Source organism: Pseudonaja textilis, chromosome 3, assembly GCF_049901715.1.
Source record: "Pseudonaja textilis isolate UNSWEBS1 chromosome 3, rPseTex1.2, whole genome shotgun sequence".
NCBI lineage: Eukaryota > Metazoa > Chordata > Lepidosauria > Squamata > Elapidae > Pseudonaja > Pseudonaja textilis.
The window spans coordinates 90969936-90995044 of record NC_141992.1 but is presented as its reverse complement, the minus strand read 5'-3'; the positions used below and the strand labels follow the sequence as shown (position 1 = coordinate 90995044).

Genomic DNA, 25109 nt, shown 5'->3' with positions numbered 1-25109 from the left:
AAGGCCTTCCCATACAGACATGCAGGGCAGAGAGAAGGACCCAGACTCTCATGAGTGTAGCAATGGGCCTAGCAATCCAAGACCTTCTAGCCTGGGCAAGTTTTTGCACACCATTGGGGCTGATAGCCAAAACCAGTCAGACTTCTAGGGTAGAGAGGAAGCCCAGGCCTATTATGAGTGGCAGACCAGGGAGGAAACTCACATACCAATGTCCTAAATAGTCAAGGCTCCTGTATGTAGGTGTGTGTGGGGGGGAGGAGTTGCTATGCTAAGGACAGGTGTGTTGCCAAGCACCTAAACTTTGATTACTTGATCACAGGGGTGCTACAATAGTTGGAGCTTTGAGCAGGGATCCAAAGTCTCTTCATTCAACACCATCATAATTTCGAACTGCAGCTGAAGAAATGGGCTGTAAAACAGGTATGAAAAGCAAAGCAGCAATCAAGAGACTGGAATATATACATTTATATTCCAAAACTAAAATAAAAGTTGTAAATAGTTCTCAAACTACATTAAATTTGCATTTACAATATTTCTAGTTGGGCCTCATTGATTATACAAAGGCTTTTGACTCTGTAGACCACAAAACCTTGAAGTCAGCCATGAAAAACATGCATTTGCCATAATCAGGGGAATGTCAGTATTATATTGCATCCAATCTCTTCAAGTATATGTTAGTTTCCATTGGAAACATCTGTTAACTCACCAGAGTTAACATTAATAATCTTGACTCTATTTCTGATATTATGATATCTTTGTTCTTGTCTTACTGTAAACAGCAATTTGTTGGATTTCCAGCATTATCTTTAGCTTACCTATAAAGACTGTTCCTTGAGATTTCTCTTATCTCACCTGGGATTTACTTTGGTTTAGCTTTCATGCTAAACTGAATTGAAAAATTAGCCCCTAGCTAATGCTAGCCTATTTAAGTAAAATTGATTTTTAAGATCATTCATTCCCCAAATGTCCTGCTTCAAATAGTATGTTCAAAAATGCTAACAAGTATCATTGCATTTTCCTCTGAATATCTCATTTTTCTTTTCCCCCACTTGTTTTATTTTTCTAATTCCAGATTTTGTCTTACGAGGGTCACCACAAGCAACAGAAATGAATTAAACGGAGGTGAGAAAGGTAACCCTTGAATTTTGGGGTTCTCTAAGCAAGAAAAATGTTATCACAATGCTCCTAGACTATTGTCTCTGATGGGAATAACTCATCCTTTTTCTTCTCTGCATCATGTTGTTCCCATTACAAACTACATTAAATTCTATCTAGGTTGTTTGCTAACTGCTAATTTGCATTGGCACATTTTGTACATCAGAAAAGAAAAGTTAACTTTTTCTGTGGTTTGCTCTTTTCTGTGGTTTTGTTCTTTGTTATAGTGAAAGTCTCACTTCTGAAAAAGGAGGGCCTTCTTAGGACAATGGGAAACAAAGGAGGAAATGCACAATTCTGCAACTAATCCCATTCTTCTTTAAGCAGTTAAGTATTAAGTAGTTAATAGATTCCCCAGTGTTACTTACTTGTGCCTTGCAGGGTGTTAAACCATAGATGAATTTTAGGTATTCAAAGGGGTGCTCTCCCTCTCTCCCTCCCTCCCTCTCTTATCTTCTTCCAAAAGTACCAACCTCTCAGAAAATGAAATGTGAAGGACTCTCTAGATCTAGTAACATGCTGCTCTTTTGTCATTTTTAATTCATCCAATTCTTTTTTTATCATACTACTGTACAACCCTTTAATCCATGTAGAGTGCCTGACATTCAGAAAAGCAAAAACATGCCAAGAGATAAAAAATGTATAATTATGATCCGAGAAAAGCATATTATTCTCTATTCTTGCAATACACATCTTTTTCTTTGCACCTTGATTAGGTGGTGTTCTCTCCAGGAAGGCAAATACTTAAATCTCATTGCAATGGCTAATCCAATCCTTTTTGTATTCAATTATTTGCCATCATATAAAATCCTTTGGATGTCCTTTTTAAAAAACTTCGCGCCTTTCCCTACTAATGCATTCACATCATAATAATTGATCTTAGCACAAACAAATATAGACATACATGAAATGGTCAGTTTAGTGTTTTATAGCTGAGCAGTTTTTATTCAGAGATAGAAAGTTTCTAACCAGTATCTATTTAGAAAACCAGTGTGATATAGACATTAAGACATCAACTGGGCAAGAAATTGGATGAATTCTAGTCCTATCTTACTTACAAAGCCAGTTGGTAGCCTGGGCCAGTCACTCTCTCTCAGCCCTAGGAAGAAGGCAAGGACAAACCACTTGCAAAATTTTATCAAGAAAACTACAGGGATATGTGTTAATTTTTTATTTTATTTTTCTTTACAAAGAAAAATTAAAAATTGTATTCTGATTAAAATTATGTCTCTTTTCTCAATTTTCCATCCTTAGTTTTCTTCTTTTCCTTTTTTTCTTGTAAGTGATGCAACTAAATATCTTTAGAAATAATAAGATGAAAAAAGAACTTTTAAAAAAACCAGTTGTATTTTTACATCCATCAACTCAAGACTAAAACATTCAATATTAGTACTATTTTTCTTTTACATGAGAATGGCAATATAAATCTATCAAGAATGTATCATTTTTAATCTCTAACTCAGACTCATGGTAAAATTATAAAACTGAAAAAGACAAATTCTTAAAACTTTTTTTGACATAATTAGCACTTGTGATTCAGTTTCATATTCAGTTTCATTTCATTTTAAATGAAATAACTTGATTGTTTAAATTTAAAAAAAAAGATTGAATCTAGCCTAAATGTGCTGTGATTAGCTCCTAATAAAATTAAAATAGAAATTATCCATGACTTGGTCAGTAATGTTATATGGATTTAGTATATAACAACTCCTGTAGAATTCAATAAAGCTTCCACTTCATGAGAAATCATAGAATTCAAGCAATGACTAACATGTTGGCTTCAATTTGGTTAGTCTAATTCCAATCAACTACAATTAATCAAGCAAGGATTTTTAAAAATTTAATTTCTTTACCACAGATAATATGGTAACCATGATCACTGGGATTTAAAAATAATTATTTCCTCATGGCACAGACTAGGAATAAGGATGGCATCACTCTTTCTAGAAGTTCTTACTAACTTCTTCCTGATGAAAGTAGCACCATAGTTCTCTCCTCTTTGTTAAAATTAGATCCTCAAAATGTTGATATCAAATACCATATGTCCATATTTCCTTTTTGTATAAAACAAGTGGGCAATTATTTTTTAACAGACCTGAGCTGAGAAAGAGAAATAATCATTAATTTGATTATTAGTCTGGCATTAACTTCATATGGTAAAGGTTTTCCAGGCTTTTGGGCTAGTGATTGACTCTGGGACCCTTTGCATTCCAAGCAAGGGCTCCCTTGTTCTTCTAGGGACCTCCTTAAAAAGAAAAGAAGTGACAAAATAAAAGACTGACTTTTTTGTGCAGCGTTATTCAAAAATATAGCACCAGCTGCTTAAGTTGTCTCTTTCATATTATGAGCTTTGTTCCTGAAGCAGGATCAAAGCTACTTCCAGCATGGAAGGGAGGAGCAAATTGTTAAAAGTTAGGGGTTGATAGTGATAAACAAGCACGGAGACCTTTGCAATTGTTGCTGTAATCTTTTGATGTTATAGAAGTATACCTATGCATAAGTCCATGAGGGAGGGTGTTAGTCTTTGCTCATAGTTGCAGAATTAGGACTCTTGTCAATGACCTGATCTGGAGTTTAGCATGGAAAGCAAAGAGTTCTTTTTAAGTTCTTCCTGATGAAAGTAACACCATATTTCCTCCCTCCAATCCCTCCAATGTATCCCTTTTACCATGCTTGGTTTACACAAGATGCTATGATACAGTTTACTTTTTCCCCACTTCCTTTCTACCATTTTTCTTGGCTTTCGGGTATTTTTATATATTTAACAAATTTCTATATCATCCATCTCAGTTATACAGCAGCTCTGGGCAACTTGCAATATAATAAAAAGATAAAAAGGGCAACCCCCCCCCCCCAGCCAAATTAGAATAAAAAGGTTAAAAGTTAAGAACTAAGACGACAAGCTGCCTGAGGATGAGAATCTTCTCTACCCTGTCAGCCACCTCCAATGTAGCAGGCCCCTATCGGAATCACAGGCTAAGCAGAAAAGTCAAGATTTTAGGCCACAGCAGGAATGACTCTTTGGTACTAGACTCCAACTGCCGAAATTCTTTGGCCAAGGGGATCTGAACAGTAGTGAGATTCATTTTTTTTTTACTGCAGGTTCTGTGGGCATGGCTTGGTGGGCATGGCAGGGGAAGGATACTGTAAAATCTCCAGAGATGGTATTTGCTGGTTCTCCAAACTACTCAAAATTTCCACTACTGGTTCTCCAGAACTGGTCAGAACCTGCTGAATACCATCTCTGGATCCGAAGTAGGCCCCTTCCACTGGAATGAATGGGGAAGTGGGTCCCATCAGGGTAAGCCAGTTCCTCAGATACCCTGAACTGGTATCTGAGGTGTCATAGTTCAGGTATCACATATCAGGTAGAAACTCTACTACATTGTATCTTTAACTATTATGGCCAGGGTTGGTCAAACATAGCAATGTCTGGAGTGCATCACCTTACCATTCCTGCCATAGAACTCCCTTCTCTAAACCTAGTGTCTTTTATATGTACTAGAACTATAATTCTCAGAATTCCCCAAGGTGATTCACGTATTCCCTTCCTGATTTTTGCCCAACTCTGTTAGACTGTAACTGAATGTGAAACTCAACGAAACTTGTTTTCAGGAAAGGTCTTCTCCCAAGTTCATAATGGAAAGAATTTGCCTTACTTTCTGTAAAATGTGGGGGTGAGCTGTACCATTCTTTGAATTCTAATGCTTGAATTAATGTTTGATTTGTAGGCTCCCATGAAGTGTAAGAATGAGAGATAAAGCATTTATACTTTAAATGCATATTGATGATGGACTTAGCATTTCCCTGAAGGGATTTTGCTGCTAGTAGTTGGGAGGACAGACATATCCATGGAAGGACAGCTTAATTCTAAGAACAGCTGCTATGAGAGTCAAATTTTGATAAGGTTCTCAGAGTGAAAATATTATAGTATAACATGTCAGAAATGATTTTATTGTTGAGTATGATTAAGAGCTAGTAAGTGACCAAATTTAAAACTATTGCATTGTTTATTTAATGTTCAAACTTCAGTATTTCTGTGTGTTCATATTATATGTTCTGAAATACACAAATAGGTCTTTGAATATGAATTCAGCTTTACTTCTTTAAGGGAAAGCATACTTAATTAGTTCCCCAAATGTTGCTTTCCTCTTCCCAACATCTATTAAGCGGGATGTCTGAAAATGAAATTGAGATATATACCCAGCTGAATCATGTATTAATTTTTAAAAATCTAATTTGCTATTAACACTATCTGAGAAATAAGCTGAAAAAAAAATCTAAAGATCTGGGCTGCAATGGTACAAATGATGAATAGATGGTGGCAAAGAGTTGAATAGACCTGTTGTAGATCTTCATCACTGTTAAGTTTGGCAGGTCGGGCTCATAGAGACGAGAGACTCAGGTTAAGTGAACAACAACACTTTATTTTACAGGCTAGTCCCAAGTAAAAACAGTGCTTGCGGTGGCTCTTTTTAGAGCTGGCCGCGGCTAGGCGGCCAATGACATCACTTTGAGTTTCCCGCGATTGGTTTCATCCAATTGCGGTAGACTCCTAGCAAGCCAATCACAGCCGTCCTGACTGTCCAATCAGGTAGCTGTCTTTGTGGACCAATAGGGATGCAGGGTTTCAAGCCTGCTAATATGGAACACCCCTCCCCTCTTGGTTTCGTCCAAGGGGTGGGGTGACGTAGTTGCATAGGTAGGCGGGTCTTCAGACCTGCCTACTTGACCTGCGCGTCTTAGTAGGTCTCTGGTCGTCACCTGGTTCAGACGGGCTCCACGTCGCTCTCAACCATCTTGGTGGAACCGCCTGGAAGGGTGAGCCGGGCCTATAGCTGCGACTCCTGCCTGGTCTGCCCGGGTTGGTCAAGTGATTCGCTCTGCCACTCCTGCCTGGATTCTCTGGGCTGGTCGAGTTTGTCCGGCTACTCCTTTCAGGTCAAGCACCCATCTGCAATGGTCCTGCGTTTTCAGGTGAGTATGATTGGTTGATTGTTTGGTTTCTGATTGGGGGTTCTGTTTGCGTTAAGAGTTTTTCTTTTTCAATGTTTGAGGTTTCCCCCTCCCTCTGATTTCTTTATTACTGTCTGTGGGAGGTGTGCTGGCTAGCCTTGACCGTAACTGGTTGATGTGTCGCTTCCAGCTTCGCCCATCGGTTGTTTCTAGGCGGTATGACCGGGGTCTGGTTATTTGGGTGATATGTGTGGGTACCCAGAGAGGATCTCTGGTGAAACTTTTTGCAAAAACAGTGTCGCCGATGTTGAATGCGTGGTGTCGGCTGGTGGAGCCTGGGGGTTTCTCCGGATTATATGTGGGGTGTAAATGGTCTAGTGGTGAACGGAGTCTTCTGCCCATAAGTAATTCCGCTGGGCATTTGTTCATGGTTGTGTTAGGCGTGATATGTTGTATGAGTAGCATTTTATTAATTTTTATCTGAATGTTGCCGTCTTCTATTTTTTGTATGGTTTTTTTGGTAAACTGAACCATTCGTTCTGCCCGCCCATTCACCGCTGGGTGAGTGGGCGATGTTAAAGCATGTCTGATGCCTCGGTCAGCCAGGTATTGTTCGAATGCCAGCGCCATGAACTGTGGTCCATTGTCGGACACTAGCATGTCTGGCAAACTGTGTGTGGCAAAGAGTTTGTTTAGTTTCATTATGACGGCTTCAGTAGTTGTTGTTTTCATAGTGCTAACTTCCAGCCAATTTGAATAAGCATCGATGGTAATCAGAAATGTGTGTCCTTTAGTGGGGCCGGCGAAATCTATATGGATCCGTGACCAGGGGCCTCTCAGGGTTTCCCATTCCAGGGGTGGTGCTGTGGGGGGATTGGATCGTGTTTGTTGGCATCTGTTGCAGGCGGTTACCCATGTTTCGATCTGCTTGTCCATCCCTGGCCACCAAGTGTAACTTCTGGCCAGGGCTTTCATTTGGACGATGCCTCGGTGCCCATCATGCAACATGTCCAGTACTCGTTTTTGTAAGGTCTCTGGTATTACCATCCGGTCTCCCCAAAGTATGCACCCTTTTTGCAAGAAAAGTTCAGTTTGCCGGTTCCTAAAGGCTTTAAAAGGTTCGGTTTTGTCATTTTCTGGCCAACCCCTCTCTATCCAGCTCAGGACTCTCACCAGCCGCTTGTCTTATTTTGTTTCACAGGCAATGTCTGGCGCAGTCAGGAGAGGGCTGGGTAGAGTTTCTATTTGAAGGACTGGTATCGTGGCTGCTGGGTCGTCTTGCTCGTCTGGAAGGGGGGAATGGCTTAAAGCATCAGCGTGCAAAATGTCCTTACTGGGTCGGTGAGTGAGCTGGTAATTATAGGCAGCCAGGAACTCGGACCACCTAGTCATCCTAGGTGACAGGATGTTTGGGGTGGCCTTGTTGCCTGCCAATATGCCAAGCAGGGGTTTGTGATCAGTAATGATTGAAAAGGTCCTACCGTAGACGTATTCGTGGAAACTTTTCACTCCGGAAATAATCGCTAGGGCTTCCTTGTCCAGCTGGCTGTAGTTTCTTTCCGGTTTGGACAAAGTTCTTGAAAAGAAGGCGATGGGTGCCTCTTTCCCATCTGGCAAGGTATGACTGAGAATTGCCCCAACTCCAAAAGGCAATGCATCGTATGTGACTGTTAGCGGTAGGGTTTCACTATATTGGATGAGGACTGCGTCAGAGGTTAAGAGGTTTTTTGTCTGTTGAAAGGCATTTTCTTCCCGTTTTCCCCAAGTCCAGGAGGTGGTTTTATCCAACAGTCTATGCAATGGTTCTGCCACGGTCGCCTTTTGGGGTAGGAAAACATTATAAAAGTTAATGAGTCCTAAAAATGCCTGAAGTTCCATCTTGTTTTTCGGTCTGGGGGCTTCCTTGATGGCTTTGAGTTTTTTCTCGGTGGGGTGAATTCTGTGTTTGTCTAGGAGGTACCCCAAGAATTCAACTCTCTCAGTGCATAGTTGGCATTTCTTTTTTTTAACTTTCAGGCCAGAGTCTTTGAATTTTTGTAGTACGGCCCTTAGACGTTTTTCTAGTTGTTTTTTATTAGCCGCTGCCACTAGCACGTCATCAAAATAAGGCACTACTCCCTTAATTCCCTGTAGCAGCCTTTCCATGAGGCTTTGGAAGACCCCGGGCATGACGCTGACGCTGAATTGGAGGCGGTTGCATTTAAATGCCCCCTGGTGTGTTACAATCGTTTGTGCCTCGGCGGTTTCTGCATCAACTGGCAGCTGTTGATAGGCTTGTGCCAGGTCGAGCTTCGCAAAGATCCGGCCTCCCCCCAGTGAGTGCAGGAGGTGCTGAACTACTGGCACGGGGTAGGCACTTTGCTGTAGGGCATGGTTGAGGGTGGCCTTATAGTCCCCACAGATTCTTATGGAGCCATCTGGCTTGATAGGGGTGACTATAGGCGTTTTCCAGCGGGCATGGTCAATAGGCTCTAGTACCCCTTGCGCGATGAGCTTATTTAGTTGCTCGTTGATTTTGGGCTTGAGAGCGAAAGGCACTTGCCGTGGTTTGAGACGGATGGGGGCGACATCGGGGCTGAGATTGAAAGAGATTGGGGACCCCTTGTACTTGCCTAAAGTGTCATTGAAGACATCTTGGAAATCCCATGTGAGTGTTGCCTCCCAATCTTCTTTGTTTGTGTGGTGGATGCCTGACATTTCTATTCCTAGAGGCACGAACCATTGTAGCCCGAGCAGGCTGGGGTGGTCTTTGTCCATGATGGTGAGTGGCAGTATGTTGGTGTGGCCTTTGAATGTGATTTTGAAGTGCTTGATGCCAGCTACGGGAATGCGGTTCCCTTGGTAGTCTCTGAGGGTCAGCTTTTGGTCGCTTAGCACATGTCGGTGAATGCTGGGTATTAGGCGTTTGATGGTGTGCCACGAGACCATGGAAAGGTAGGATCCAGAGTCCACCTCCATGGTGCATGGTTGGTCTTCGATGTCCACCACTACGCGTACCTTTCAGGCATCTATGGTTGATGAATGGCCGATGATAACCGTTTGGTGGGTCTCTTCTCGGCGCCTCGTTGAATCGTTTGTTCCAGCCATCTTGGCTCCATCAGCTGTCAGTCTGGTGATCCCGATGCTTGGGGGGGTGCCATGTCGTTGTCTAGGGCTGCCACCTCGATGCCGGGGACTGTGGTTACGTTTATTTCAGCATACTTTTGCGATGTGCCCCCGCTTCTCGCAATGCCGACAAATGGCGTCAAGGAAACGGCATTCAGAACGGGGGTGATTGCCTCCACAGCTGGCGCACTGGAACCCCAACATATGACCCCGCCGGTTCCGTCGATCGCGCTCTGACTGGAGTCGGTGAATCTCTTCCTCCTTGTAGTCGCTGTCAGAGGGGAATTCGATGTTGCCGTGGTGGGTGGTGGTGGTGTGTTTCTCCAATGATGAAACCGTCTCGCTGACAGGATGGTGGTTGGTTCCGTTTGATCGCCGCATCGGGCTGCCGATTTGCGGGTGGCTTCTGCTGCAGTTGCTTCGGCTAGGGTGTCAGTGAGGGAGATATCGCCCTTGGCTATCAGCTTGCTTTGTAGTATGGGGTCTTTTAGGCTGAGGACGACCCGGTCTCGCATGGCCTCATCTAGGTCAGTGAATCCGCACAAACCTCCAAGGTCCCTTAGATCAGTCATGAATTTGCTGATGCTCTCCTCCTCACTCTGGTCTCATCGGTAAAAATCGTGCCGGCGAATGAGGGTAGGCACAGCTGCGGCGTAGTGGTTTCGGAGGATGGGTGCGAGGTTGTCCCAATCCATTGCCTTGACGTCCACTGGTTTTGCCAAAGCCTTGGCCATTTTAAACAGGGCGGGCCCACAGTGTGTTAGAAATACAGCCCATTTCCGATTGCCGTTGGCGTCTTTCAGGTTGCTGCATTCCAAAAACTTCTGAAACCAGTCGATGTAGTGGCCAGTCCTCAGTGGCCGGGTTAAAAGGTGCGAGTGGCGTGGCATTGCTGGCCATCTTGATGGTTGTTTTTGTGCCGTTTGCCACGTGCTGGATTGTATCGTTGTCTCACAATCCCATCCTCATCACCAGTGTTAAGTTCAGCAGGTTGGGCTCATAGAGACGAGAGACTCAGGTTAAGTGAACAACAGCTCTTTATTTTACAGGCTAGTCCCAGGTAAAAACAGCGCTCGTGGTGGCTCTTTTTATAGAGCTGGCCGCGGCTAGATGGCCAATGACATTGCTTTGAGTTTCCCGCGATTGGTTTCATCCAATCACGGTAGACTCCTAGCGAGCCAATCACAGCCGTCCTGACTGTCCAATCAGGTAGCTGTCTTTCTGGACCAATAGGGATGCAGGGTTTCAAGCCTGCTAATATAGAACAGTCACCATCTGTTGGGCATTCATATTTTTCAGACCAACTCCATTAGAGTTAGTTAAGAGGGCCTATCTCTGTGATGGCAAACCTATGGCACGCATGCCACAGGTGGCACGTAGAGCCATTTGTGTTGACACACAAGCCGAGGCAAACTTACCTCACTGCGCATGCATGTGCTTCACAGCTGATTTTTGGCTGGTTTGAGGCCTTTTTTGGCCTCCCAGAGGCCTGAAAAAAGCCTCTGTAGGCCAAATAGGCTTGTTTCGTCACTTCCTGTAATGCCAGAAGTGATGAAACAGACCTATTTGGCCTGCAGAGGCTTTTTTCAAGCCCCTGGGAGGCCAAAAAAGGCCTCAAGCTATCCAAAAATTAGCTGTGAGGTGCAGTGCAGGTAAGGGGGGGAACGGCATGGGGGGCATGGGGAATTACGTGTGCATGTGCAGGCGATGAGAGGGGCACATTGCCTTCTGGGTGCTGGCATGCGAGCGCCAGCGCACACACAATTTTTGACACAGGAGCCCCAAAAGGCCTATCTATTGATACTTGTTTGGTCACTGCTTAGGCAGTCAAGCCAGCTTTCTTCCACTTCGAAAATGGTACAACTCAAATTGCAGCAATGGAGCTCCATGGAACTTGGGACAGATTGTGAAGTTTTTCCATTTGTAAGAATAACTCTTTCTTCTCTTTGCCTTTCATTGCCTGGGTTGGAAGATTTTGCACTGATTACATAGGTAATATAATAGCAAATCAAATATTAGTCTGTATTTTATAGTTTTATATCCCCTGTAAAAATACTCTTTGGCTAAAAAAATATATCAAGCTAAATTACATTTTTACAGGGATTACCAAATAGATTAAGACTGGGTTAATTAAAAAGCAGCATGTATCATACTTGCATTTTGCAGTATCTTCCACCTTTTCCCCCACCCGCACATGAATATACTGATACTCACATCATCCAATTGAGTTTCTTCAATATAATCTCTAACTTTGCTTATAGTTTTGGGGAAAGGATCTAAGAAACTATGATGTGATGCATTTAGTGAAATATATATGCAATAGACATATGCAGGTAAATTTTATTATGGTTGTGGGCCAGAAACTATATCACTGAAATATTTAAAAAATTAACATTGAATAACATTAAGGTGATCAGCATGTAACCAGCATATTTCAATAACAATTGTTTTTTATATGACAACTGTGTTACAGTCTTACTGTATGTTACCCAGAGCCATTTGTTTGTGAAATGGGTGGCCATATAAAGTTGATGAATGAATAAACATATTTTAATCATAATGGTTTTTATATGTTGAGTGTTTCATAATTTTCTTGTGCACTGATCAGAGTCCCTTCGGGCATCCATATAAATGTCAAGAATAAAATAAATTTGATTAATAAATAAGCAAGTAAATAAAACGATAAAACTAACTAACTAACTAAATAAATAAAAAACTAACTATGGAAGATATTGGTACCTCATTTCCATTATTACTGGACAATACTTTGCTACAGTTCAAATTGTGGAGAGATTGCAGTATGAACGATTAAAATCATAGAGTTTTCTGATCTTCAGGGTAGTAACAAAGCAGAAGTAGAGTATAGATACAATTGATGTCCCTTTAGATGCCATACTACAGTAAAACATCACATGTTGGACTGTTTTGATAATCCTGGTTCCACATTATTAAATTATACAGGGAAGCAACACCTGAGTGACAAAGAGTTTTGGGAAGCAACCATTTATTTCTTCCTCTTCACAATATTACAGGGAAGTTATTCTTAAGATTCCATATAACAGCTTTATCACTGTACCAAACACGCTTTCTAAAATGTTATGTTGCAACTCAGTGACCAAATATGGCAGGCCATTCCCATTCAGAACAAGCTGAATCTCATTGTCCAACTCTTGTTTTATATATAGACTTCATACAAACTTCGGGTAGAAGGACTCTTTTTCATTATTCATTTTCAGCATATATAGTAGGATTAAGGCTGTATTTTATCTTCTACAATCTATACATAGAAATGCTCATTAAAAAGTGTCTGATCTCCATCTGATCCCCATCTTTTCAAATACAGTGTATCTAGTATAGTACAGTATATCTATACCTATAAAAAAAAGAGTTTACTTTTTTGGAAGTAATTAACCATTCATGCAATAAGTCTAATCTCCACTATATTTCCAGAATGATTCAGCTAAGTGGGTTTTCAAGTAAGGGAGTCTATAAGATGTCTTCCCCCCCCAAATTGATTATTCATGCAATTAGTGGACATCCACTCATTAAAAACCTGTATAACAATAAGATTTCAGAGAGTTCATGAAGTATATGGTAGATAACATATGGAAGGAAGCCAACCTTCAATAATAGTTCTACAACTACTAAGGATTAAAAATAAGAATTAACATACTGAATGAAGAACAACAGATAATGACAGCGGAAGACCATTCTTCACTAGTTTCTTGAAAAGAAACAATGGCATTTTGTACTAGTTAAAGTTTGTGATGCTTGTTTTAAGAGTGTGTCAGCATCAAACACAATATTCTAATCTTATGCAAAACGTAACAATGATGGAGTAAGAATGAACATAAGGAACGGTAGAATTAAAATTTAATCCTAAATTTAATTCATTGGGTTCATATTTACCAAATACTAAGCAACTTGGTTCTAGACAAACTTTTGCCATGGACTCAACCATTTAGATAGCTTCAGGAGATCATTATTTGAAAAAAAAAATACCGTTTTAAAAAAGTTTTTGATTCACTTATTATATGTTTACTATTATGTTTAATACCTCTCATGTGTTTACTTTTATGTAGTCTTTCTTTAATACCTATGATGTGTTTACTTTTATGTAGCCTTTTATTGGCTGGATTTTTTTTGGAAAGTGCAATAACCCATGAGGTTTATGGATGGCTGCAACAGTCCAAGAATGCCCCATTAAATTATTCTTGTTAGCACATTTTATTTTGGCTCCCTTTTAAATTGCTCTGTAGCTGTAATGTGGTCATTTTAAATTTGCAACTGTAATTAAAATGATGCTGATGGATATTGTATGCTTTTCTCCCACTCCTTTATTTAATTGATGCTGAAATTAGACATTTAATAATATTATAACATTTGGTATCCTTAGACATGTTCTTGGGGGTTTTAGAGGAGGGGGTGGACTGTAAAGTAGTTCCAGGTTTCGTTGGTTTGGCTGCCATCTAAAGATACATGTATTACTTTAAAATATTCAGTTCATTTTATCAGAATTCTTTCAGTAGCAGTGATTAGAATTAAAATTTAAAAACACAAATGTTAATGTGCTGTTTTTTATTTAGTTAATTAGTTATAGTTAACGAATGAATTAAATATAACAGCCAAGTTTCTAAAATGCTTATGTACAAAACAAAAAACAAAATGTTAAAAATGCCTCAATATGTCACAGGTCTGTTTCTTAGCACAGTTGTGGAAGAATGAGTCAAGAATCAGTTTGTTTATTGGCACAATTGAAGCCAATAATCACTCTGAGAGAGGAAACGGGTTCAACACTTTATTTCTGGACAGAATTAAAGAGTAATAAGCTTGGAAGCCAAATGTAAATGAAGCTTGCCAGCAACAAGCAATTTTGGTATTATAAAATGCATATCCACACCAGAATTTCCTGGTATGTCACCAGTTGTTCCTGATTTATTGAAGACATGGGCAGCTTACATTAACAATAAGCATGGGAGTGCAATTAATTAGCTAAGCTCCCCATCTCTGGATGTGTTTTATCATGCCAATGATGAACTTTTTACCTCTATACCTTTGCCCAGACATCCTTAATCCCAGTTTAAGTTAAATGCCACATTTTAAAAACTTCTATTTATGTATTAAATTTCTTTGCCATCCATCTCAGGTTATTTTTCTTTGTTCCAATAATGTGCTCACTTACAATTTTCTTCTGCACAGTTACAAAATCACAATCACCCAGGTAGACTAATATTTCCTATAACTAGTGTTTGCGGTCAGTCTCTTTAGCTTCTTCTGGTAAATGTTATCTAACTGCTAATTCTAATAATGGCCATGCCATCACAAATGCATAGACAAAGTAATTAAGATGGACTAGCACTGGTTGAAGCTAATTCATGGCTCACTTGCAAAAGCCCTTTTACAGTTTTGCTAATAAATTAAGGCCAGGCCCTCAGTTTAGCTGCTTAAAGCAAAGAATGAACTTTAAATGTGCCTGTTATATTCCTGATTGGAATATAACCTGTTTTCATCAAGCCTACAGAATAGAATAGAATAACAGAGTTGGAAGGGATTTTGAAGGTCTTCTAGTCCAACCCTCTGCTCAAAGAGGAAACCCTATACTATTTCAGACAAATTGTCCAATCTCAGCTTAAAAACTTCCAGTGTTGGAGCATTCACAACTTCTGGAGGCAAGTTGTTCCTCTGATTAATTGTTCTGTCAGGAAATTTCTTCTTAGTTCTAGGTTGGTTCTCTCCTTGATTAGTTTCCACCCATTGCTTCTTGTCTTGCCCTCAGGTGCTTTGGAGAATAGTCTGACTCCCTGTTCTTTGTGGCAGCCCCTGAGATATTGGAACGTTGCTATCATGTCACCCCTAGTTCTTCTTTTCATTAAACGAGACATACCCAGTGGTGGGATTCAATCAGTGTAACAACTGGTTCAGTGAGTGCGTGCGGCATTTGAAAACTGCCCATTTTCAGCTCTAATACTTACCTTCTACTGCAGACCTGGTGAGTAAAACAGCCGAGGCGTGGCAATCTGCCGTGCTACATGAATCAGCTGAGCAGCAAAACATGGAAATAAAGAACAAACTAGGGCAGGGGTTGGTGGGTGAGGCCCAATGATCACCGGAACTACCAGTTCACCTGAAACTGTCCGAACCAGTAGAATCCCACCTCTGGACATACCTAATTCCAGCAGCTAATCTTTATATGTTTTAGCCTCCAATCCCCTAATCATTTTTGTTGCTCTTCTCTGCACTCTTTCGAAAGTCTCAATATCTTTTTTACATCATGGCAATCAAAACTAGATGCCGTATTCCAAGTGTAGTCTTACCAAGGCATTATAAAGTGGTATTACCACTTCCTGTGATCTTGATTCTATCCCTCTGTTTATGCAGCCTAGAACTATATTGACTTTTTTTGGCAGCTGCAGCATACTGCTGGCTCATATTTAAGTGATTGTCCACTAGGACTCCAATATCCCTCTCACAGTTACTACTCTCTTATTTTGCATAGTTATTTTCTGGTGAGCTAGAATAAATAAGCACCTATATATTTTTAGGTCATAGTAAACATCTTTAGCTACCTTGACCTATCAAGGAGATTGAGAACTACAGTATATACTAATAATTATGCTACAAAGTATTTCACCTCACTGAAGTGGAGAAATGCCCTCAAACATAGTGTTCCCCATCCTGGGCACTTTCAAAATATAGGGACTTCAACACCCAGAATTCCCCAGCTAGCAAGTGAAGTCCTCTCACATGGAGAAACTTCTTCAAAAAATGCAAGTAAACAATGAAGCTTTTATAAACCCTTTAGATGCATTGGTGTAAAGACGTTGCACTCAGTTATTTTCAAGAAAGTCATAGGCAAGAAGCAAGACATTAAATGAAATTCTGTGCCATTTTTTAAAGAGACTTAGGAAGTTTCAAATGAATGTCTTCACCTCTTTAAAATAATCATGGGAAACACATGTAGGCTACAATGCTCCCTTTACTCCAAACACAATTGCTGGATTGATATGTTGCCATTTAACTGTGTTTGTATTGTATAAATATTCATGGTTAAATTAGCCATAATTTTTACTGGATTAAGGTTCAATGGCAAATTGACCCATAAATTAATAAAGCAGGTCAAGTAAAGTAAAATATAACTGGTTCTGATATTTTCTTTCTCCCTTTTTACTTCTGTATATTGTTTGTTCTCACAACTCATGAAAGTTTACAACAATATAACATTAAAAAAAATTGATATAGGTAAAACCTTAAGCAAAACAAGACGCTAACAATAGCATGAGAATATATACATTGTAATTGTAATTAAAGACTACGAAATGGAAGCACAAAACAATTTGTAAACCAACCGGCACACTGTATGCATATATATGGAAGATGGCTTGATGTTTTTATGTTTTGTTTGTCTATGTTCGTCTTAAAAACCAATAAAAATTTATTAAGAAAAAACAATAGCATTAAAAATTTAAGGAGCAATTACCATTCCAAATAACTACCAGAACCTCCTAATTGTGAACAAAGCTACAAAGCCTACAAAGATTAAGTTCTTTTGAGTTCCTTCATGGAAAAATCCTAAAGTTGGTGTCAATATCTCCCCAGGGAGACTAGACACATGGTAACACACTGTACCCACTTTGCTTCCATTCACATCCAAAAGAGGCACTTCAGTTCAGTATGATCATAGAAGCTGATATACCTTCTTATGTCATCCTACTCCTAATATAATGTGAGCTGTATCCACGTATTTTTCTCCACTTGCAGGAAAGACGTGTAATTCATGCATTGGTTCCATCTGAACTTTGAATTGTGGTCATTATAACCCAAAGTAAGTTTCATATCATGATTCACCCCAAGACCTTAAACTACTATAAAGTGATTAAACTGATGTTATAGACTGTTCTTCCATCAATTACCTATTTTACTAAAATTGGAAAATGAGTGAGAATAAAATGTATTGGAAAAAGTAGTCATAGAAAGAAGAAGTCAAAGTGCCATATTATTCAATTGCTCTTATAAGCCTTCTGGCTTCTAACTTACCTAGAAAGGATATGAGTCAGCTAGTACTATAAGCCATTACAGAATAATTTGATGTTTAAACATCTTAATGTAATGCTAGTCTTCAAACTGGATCACCTTGAAGAGATTACATAGAAAGTACTTTTGGAGACACTTGATTTACTTCAGAGTGCCTCAAAAAATGCTACCTGGTGGATTTTGGTTCACCAGATTGTCATTATAATAGTGCTTATAAGGCAGAGGTCCCCAAACTTGGCAACTTTAAGACTTGTGGACTTCAATTCCCAGAATTCCTGAGCTAACATGACTGGAGGAGGAATTCTGGAAGTTGAAGTCCACAAGTCTTAAAGCTACCAATTTTGAAGACCCCTGGGCTAAACAAACATATCTAGTTCCCTTAACCATTCATCATACAATTTAGCTTCTGGACCCCTTATCATCTTTGGTGCACTTCTCTGCATTCTTTCTAGAGGTTCAGTATCTTTTTTTGTATCACGGCGACCAGAACTGGACACAGTATTCCAAGTATGGCCTCATTATTGCAGTATTCTAGGAGTTGAAGTCCACAAGTCTTAAAGTTGCCAAGTTTGGGGACCTCGGTTATAAGGGAATTGCATCATTTAAATGAAAAGCATTTTCCACATGTATGAGGCCATCAAACTTTCTTGACTGTACCTTAACAAGAATCATGGTTTTATGGCTAGTCTGTCATTCATTCAATACTTTTTCTCTTATTTATTTATTTATTTATTTTCTCAAACAATTATTCGATAACTAAGATAAATAAGATAAAATAAGATAAATAAGAAAAAAAAGAAACAATAAGACAGAGACGGTAGGCATGTTTTGGTGCGCTTATGCACGCCCCCTGCATACTTCTTAGGAAAGGGGTGAGGTCAATAGTAGATGTTATGTCCTGAGGACTCAAGGAGTTCTCACTCAGGTCCACTCACTTTGTGTGGGCGTTATTCCCCCATTCCCATTGGTCAGTTCTCCCCAGCAGCCAGCTATAAAAGCAGGCTGCGGGGTCCAACTGGCTGCTGATTGCTGCGAGCCAGTTCCAGGCTTGGCAAGCACGGTCAGCCCTTTATTTGTAAAATAAAGTACTGTTGCACTCATGCTCTGGTTCAGCCTCTCATTGCTCAAACTTAACACTGGCGACGAGGATGGGATGGCTACCAGAAGCACCTTGCAACTGCTGAGTCACTAGCCACCGATCTACAGCCCAGAGAGCGATCGGCTGGCAACAAGGAAACGCTGATCCGCAGCCAGCGAGAGCGGTCAGCTAGCGAAACGAGCGATCAAAAAGAGCAAACGCAGATCCGCAGCCAGAGAAAGCGGTCTGAGTCAAATAGTTAGAAGCGCCTGTAGCCGCTTGTTAGCCTCGCTACGGGAAAGTGAAGCGCCGAGCCGCAGCCGCTCTGCATTTGGCGCGAAATTCAAACGGTGTCATTTGAATTTCGAGCCAGTAGGAATCACAGCACAGCGCTGTAGAGAGTCACTAATGCCCACTTTTTTGGCGCGAATCAAGACACCTCCAACGGCTAGCAGCCAACGTGGTAACCCAGAGAGAGAGAAAGAGAGGGTAGCAAAAAACCTTTCCAGAGCTGATATCACTAGTAACTCACGAGCGTTCGTAGTCCCAGAGAGATTTCTCCGCAGGTAGCCCAGCAGTTCCAGCACCATGAGTTCCAATCCAGTATTCCCGGCTTTTAAACCAGACGAAGAGAAGTGGGAATCGTATAAGAACTGCTTCAATCATTACATCGATGCGGTCGGCCTGGCGGATGCGGGAGAGCATCGGAAAAATCCTATTTCCTAATCTACTGCGGAGCCACCGTTTACGATACCGCTGCAGCACTCGTGGCACCGAGAGAATTAAAAACGTTCCGTGGTCCGAGTTGCTTGAGATCCTCACAAACCACTACGCTCCCAGGCCTTCACAAATCGCCAGGAGGTTCACGCCCGAATGAGGAAGCAATCAAGTAAGGAGACCATCAACCAATATATGGCCGCCTCAGAACAGCAGCCCTGCACTGCGGGTTTGGAACATACCTGGAGGACATGCTCCTCGATCAATTGGTTTGTGGGGTCAAGGATCTCAACCTACAGAGGCGACTGCTAGCTAAAAAGACCTCAACCTCACGCAAGCGGTAGAGGAGGCCCTAGCAGCCGAGCTAGCAACGAACTCAGCCACCGAAATTCAGGGCCCAAGCGCCAAGCTAGCAGCGTTCCCAGTCCATTCCGAAGAGGTGGAAGCGGAGGAAGGCCACAACGATGAGAACGATGTCCATCGCCTCACCAATGACAGACGGTCGCAGGTAGGGGCCAAACAAGAATACACCGGTCCACCCAAGCACATCACCCTGTGCCTAGCCTGTGGGGATCACATCAAAGGGCCACCTGCAAGTTTAAAGGAGCCGTTTGCAACAACTGCCATAAGAGGGGCACATTGCGAGAGTCTGCCAAGCCCCCAAAGCGCTGCACAAAGACCCCTGTCCTCGCACTCGGGACCACAGAGGCAAGTATTAAACTGTCGCACGCACCGCCTTGCCAGGCGTACTTGCCACTCTGTTAGTAAAATTTCTCTCTCCGTTTCCCTAGAAGGTAAACCGTGCCACATGGAGGTTGACACAGGGTCAGCGCTCTCAATAATCTCGTGGAACACCCTCAAGAGACTCCACCCCAGCCTATCTACTACCCGGCTTCAGAGATGCCAGTTCGGTCTGAAGGACTACCAGGGGAAGGCCATTCCCGTGATCGGCAGAGGCAAGTTCTTTGTCAGTTTTAGAGCTTTTTAAAGGCCACCTACCTCTAGTGGTAGTTAACGGCAATCTACCCACCTTATTGGGGCTCGATTGGTTTCCCCACCTCGGCCTAGGGTTAACAGGAGTCCATGCTGTCTCAACCTCAGACACTGACTCCTTATTCGCTGACTACGCAGATGTGTTCAGCGAGGAGCTGGGGTGTTATAATGGAACCCCCATCTCGTTCACCGTTGACCCCCAGGCAGTCCCAATCAGATTAAAACCACGTAGAGTTCCATTTGCTATTCGACCAAAACTAGACGCTGAATTGGATAAACTACTAAAACAAGGGGTCATTGAGCCAACAGATTTCGCCAAGTGGGAGACGCCCATTGTCACACCCTCAAAAAAGATGGTAGCCTGAGAATTTGCTCGGACTACAAGACAACAATCAATAAATATTTACAAGTTAGCGCCTACCCCGTGCCCGTCATTCAGCACTTATTGCACACATTCGAACCGGGCAGTATTTTTGCTAAATTGGACATGTCTCAAGCATATCAACAGTTCCCTGTTGATAACCAAACAGCGGAACTTCAGACCATCGTCACTCACAGGGGTGCCTTCCGATGCAAGCGCCTCCAATTTGGCGTAAGTGTTGCCCCGGGTATTTTTCAATCCCTCATGGAGCGGATTTTACAGGGCCTCCCTGGTGTAGTACCCTACTTCGACGACATCTTGGTCTTGGCCAGGGACAGACCCCAACTCTTCCAGAGAGTGCGAGCAGTGTTAGAGAGGTTCAGACAGCATGGCCTCAAGTTAAAAAAAGAAAAATGCGCCATTGCCACTAGACAGGTGGACTTTCTGGGTTATAAAATTGACGCCTCTGGCATTCACCCCCTGGAGTCCAAGGTCAGGGCGATCCACGAAGCTCCCACACCGACCTCCAAAACGGAGCTACAAGCTTTCTTGGGACTCCTAAACTTTTATGCATCCTTTTTGCCCCATAAAGCCTCAGTAGCCGAACCCCTACACAGATTACTAGACAAAAAGTCACCGTGGCACTGGGGGCACAAAGAAGACCAGGCGTTTAACGCCGTCAAATCACTACTTACGTCAGAGGCAGTGCTCATCCAATTCGACCCCAACCTTCCTTTAGTACTAGCAGCAGACGCATCCCTTTTGGAATTGGGGCGGTCCTTAGTCACCGACTCGCCAATGGCGCCGAGGCCCCCATCGCTTTTTCTCCAGGACGCCTCGGCCACGGAGCGAAATTACAGCCAAATAGACAAGGAAGCCCTAGCAGCTGTTGCAGCCGTGAAAAAGTTTCACGAATTCCTTTTGGCCACTTCTTCGAACTGGTCACCGACCATAAGCCCCTCCTGGGCCTACTGGCCGGCGACAAACAGACACCTCAAGTCCTCTCCCCTCGGATGACAAGGTGGACGCTTTTCCTAGCGGCCTACTCATACAAACTTATCCACCGCCCGGGCAAAACTCTATCCCACGCTGACGCACTCAGTCGCTGCCCCTTACCCGCTCCGGCTGAAGACCCAGCTCCTGTCAATGCCATTTTTGAAATCACCCAGTTGGACCTGCCCATCACCGCCCTTGACATCGCCGCCAAAACCAAGGCAGACCAAACGCCGCCCAGGTGCTCGACTGGGTGAGGAGGGGTGGCCGGGAGGCAATGTTGATAACAAATTCGCACCCTTTAAGACTCGCATGCAGGAGCTGTCCAGTTTGCAGGGTTGTCTACTGTGGGGCACTCGAGTGGTCATCCCGACCTCGCTGCGTCCGAGTCCTGGAAGCGTTGCACGAGGGACACCCCGGCATTGTGAGAATGAAGGCGTTGGCACGCAGCTACGTGTGGTGGCCGGGTCTAGACGAGGACATTGTCAATTGGGTAAGTTCCTGCAGCATTTGCCAGGAATCCCGTCCTGCTCCCCCATCGCCACCCCCTACCAGATGGGAGAGCGCCAGCGCCCTTGGTCTAGAATCCATATCGATCTGGCCGGCCCGTGCATGGAAAGATGTTCCTAGTGGTCGTGGGACGCTTATTCCAAGTGGATAGACGTGGCGCAGCTATCCACGACCACCACACTAGCAATCACCAACGTGTTAACGCGCCTGTTCGTTACCCCATGGACTACCCGACTCCTTGGTCTCCGATAATGGCCCACAGTTCGCATCAGTAGAATTCAGCCGTTTTGCAGCCAACCTAGGCATTCGCCACATTTTCACAGCCCCATTTCACCCTGCGAGTAATGGGTTGGCTGAAAGGGCCGCCAGGACCACCAAAGAGGCCCTCGCTAGGTTTGGCAGAGATGACTGGCACCACAAACTCTCACGGTTCCTGATGAGCCAGCACTCAACCCCTGTGCAGTCACCAATAAGTCCCCAGCGGAACTTCTGATGGGCCGGCGCCTGAGGACTGTATTAGATAGACTGCACCCACAATACTGCCCTGACTCTCCCTCGCTTCCACTTCGGGGTTAGACATTTTATGTTACAGGAGCCGATATTCGCAAGGAATTTCGCTGGGGACCCACTTTGGATTCCGGGCGAGGTCATCGCCGTCACCGGGCCGAGATCATATAGAGTCAGGCTGGAGGATGGTCGCGCCTGGAGGAGACACATAGACCAACTCAGAAGGCGCCTCAGCAACCTCGCAAACAAGAATCCAGAGTCTCCAGTCGAAGGGGAACCGTCCCATCCGCCACCCAGCCACACCGCACCCAGTGACCAGTCTGCGCCAGCGTCGCCCGGTCAGCCCAAACTCGGACAACAGCGCCCAGAGAGTTGATCAACCGGATCCAACCCACGAGTTTGACTCCAGAAACCAACCCGGTGGTTTCCGAGGATGCCCAGTCCAGAGAGAGTGTTGGCGACACTATGCCAGCTCAACCGTCACAGACTGATACCGAACAGTCAGACAATGTTCCCGAGTTGCGCCGCTCCGGGCGCCAACACAAACCCCCATCTACCTCAAGGACTATGCGTGTTCGCATCTGGGGGAAGGGGTGTTATGTCCTGAGGACTCAAGGAGTTCTCACTCAGGTCCACTCACTTTGTGTGGGCGTTATTCCCCCATTCCCATTGGTCAGTTCTCCCCAGCAGCCAGCTATAAAAGCAGGCTGCGGGGTCCAACTGGCTGCTGATTGCTGCGAGCCAGTTCCAGGCTTGGCAAGCACGGTCAGCCCTTTATTTGTAAAATAAAGTACTGTTGCACTCATGCTCTGGTTCAGCCTCTCATTGCTCAAACTTAACAGTAGACAGTCTAATGTTGAAGATTTTGGGGTTTGGGGAAGAAACAACAGAGTCAGGTAGAGTATTCCAGACATTGACTACTCTGTTGCTGAAGTCGTATTTCCTGCAATCAAGTTGGTGCGGTTTATCTTTAGTTTGTATCTATTTTGTGCTCTTGTATTGTTTTGGTTGAAGCTGAAGTATTCATTGATAGGTAGGACATTGCAATATATAAATTTATATACTATACTTAGATTGAATCGAAGGCGGTGTAGTTCTAGGTTGTCTAGATCTAATATTTCAAGTCTGGTGGCATAAGGTATTCTGCTTTTAGTAGAGGAGTGGAGGATTCTTCTCGTAAAATATTTCTGGACTTTCTCAATTGTATTAATATCAGATATATAATGCGGGTTCCAGACTGATGAGCTGTATTCAAGTATCGGTCTAGCAAATGTTTTATATGCTCTAGTTAGTAGAGTGATATTACCAGAGAAAAAGCTACATAGTATTAGGTTAACAACAGTTAATGCATTTTTGGCTATGTGGTTACAGTGGGCCCTAGCACTTAGATCATTTGAGATGAGTACTCCAAGGTCCTTTACAGAGCTTGGATCATCAACAAGATCTTGACTATTCAGCTTGCATTTCATTTTTTGATTTTTTTTGCCAATATGTAAGATAGAGCATTTATTTGTTGAGATTTAAAGTTGCCATTTGTTTCTGACACATAGTCAAGGTCTTTTTGAAGGGTAGTAGCATTGTCAGTGGTGTTGAATAGCTTTACATCATCAGCTTACATTCTCTTATCTGTTTGTGCCATTTTGAGCTCATGTGAAATGAACCAGGCATTCAGAAGAGAGAGACCACCTCAAGGCTGCTATAACAAGAATTCTTGTTGACTTATATTTATGGTTGCCTGCTTCTTTCACTCTATGTCAATTTTAGGCATTTCTACTACAGTAGCTGCTAAGCAATGGCTACTGCTGAAAACTCTTTTTAATGTAAAAAGTGGTAGTGCTTTAATAGTTGTGTTGAAAACTACAAATATACTGTACTAAATATTGCATAGTATCGTCCAAGACTATTTCATGCTTCAGGCAAAAAAAATATCTGCTCCTAAGTACTGAAGCAAAAAGTACAGTTCAATCTTAGTTCAACAAAATGAACCAAACATGGGAGAAAAAGGAAAAGAAAGAAATGCATGAGGGTGTGTCTCAAAATAGTACAAATTGACCTGGATCAAAGCCCTGCTTAAAATGCTCATATTCTCTTTCTTTTTAATATGGTAATTTCCTTTTTTTTCCAGGAAAAAAAAAGCAATATCCAGGTCTGATGGTTTTTCCCTTTTCAAATATTCCCAGGAAATCTTTTCAGTTCTCACCTAATTGTTTGTTCCCCTTGGTGACATTAGTCTTATGTCATGGGCTATTAACATTTCTCCATGAAAATCTTAAGTCTTTCTTTGTAAAAAAAACAATAGTAAAAGTCCAACAAATATATTCAAAGTATGCTTATTTGAAAAGAGCTTTCTTTGTAGAAAACTATGAAGTTATTTGGTCTTGCAGCAATATTTTAACTGGAGAAATATTTCAGATGTTAGTTTCTTGTGACCTCGAACAAATGAAGACTATTATTGCATGATCTGCTGTTGTGTTATTACTAGGTCTCAAGGAAAAGCTGCTATATTACTGTAAGTGAAAGAAGATTTCTGCCACTTATTTCCTACTGAGAATGTTGTGTTGTGTAGGTGGAGAAAGGAAGAAGGTTGGATTAAAGTACAAGATTAAGAAAAGAAACCAACATGGGGAAGAATTGACACATAATAGCCCAAAGGTATACAATTCTTTTTCTCTCAATAGACATAGCTCCCAAAGTACCCTACAG

At 42.3% G+C, this 25109-nt stretch overlaps 1 long non-coding RNA gene across 1 annotated transcript in view; it reads left to right on the top strand.

The window, feature by feature from the left end:
* Positions 1-383: 383 nt before the first annotated feature.
* The window catches only part of LOC148126210 (uncharacterized), an 85803-nt gene continuing 61077 nt past the window's right edge, over positions 384-25109 (top strand). The window contains exons 1-2 of the long non-coding RNA XR_015742585.1: positions 384-420; positions 1073-1122. This is a non-coding gene — a long non-coding RNA (uncharacterized LOC148126210). The remainder of the gene's footprint in view (positions 421-1072; positions 1123-25109) is intronic.